Source organism: Phalaenopsis equestris, unplaced genomic scaffold (assembly GCF_001263595.1).
Source record: "Phalaenopsis equestris unplaced genomic scaffold, ASM126359v1 Scaffold000002, whole genome shotgun sequence".
NCBI classification, from domain to species: Eukaryota; Viridiplantae; Streptophyta; class Magnoliopsida; order Asparagales; family Orchidaceae; genus Phalaenopsis; species Phalaenopsis equestris.
The window spans coordinates 13,783,698-13,784,521 of NW_018164444.1; positions in this window are offsets into that span (position 1 = coordinate 13,783,698).

Sequence of the window (824 nt, forward strand, 5' to 3'; positions counted from 1 at the left end):
ATAGACACACACACACACACACACACACACACATAGTCTCAAATATTACTTTCTAAAGTCAAGTGACATGACAATATTAAAACAATTTTCATAAATTATATATCATCTTAGCGATTCAACATATTTCACATAAAAAACTTACAAATTTGTCGTTTTATCTTAAGAATTATTCTAATGATATACACATACACACATAAATTTAGATACAAAAACACACATAAATATGAATATGCACACACCCACATGCGCGCGCACACACACACACACGAGGGGTTTAGTGAGTGTGTACAGTAGCTCATTCACAATGTATACAACTCATCCAAAAAATATCCAAAAAAGAAGAGTACAGTACACTTCAAAATAACTGACAAGTATTCAACAGAAAATATAGCTGCAATAACATAAATAAAGCATAACACAAATAGAAGAGAAAGAGGGGGTTAATCATGGTTTGCCTCGCCCCCTCCCCCTAGTTCTAGGGAGAAAATCCAGCAGGTGATCAATACCACATGATAATATCAAACAGTCATATTGTGAAAACAATTACTTTTTTCCTTTTCTTGGTTTTTTGAACCTGTCATTCATCTTCCATTGTTAGTCCTTGTTGAGCAACCCCAATGGAGGCCTCACCCTGGGGTGGGCTAAGCACTCCTCCAGGGCATGCGTGCTCTCTTCTCTATTACTAGCTAAATCCACAAATAATATGAGAATCATCATCAACACTCAAGTAATTAGTATGAGTATGATAAATGTCCAACCGAACTGGTTGGTGAGGAGTAGATTGATGTGGGAGATCTTCTATTGCAGCAACATTCCCCCCCCCC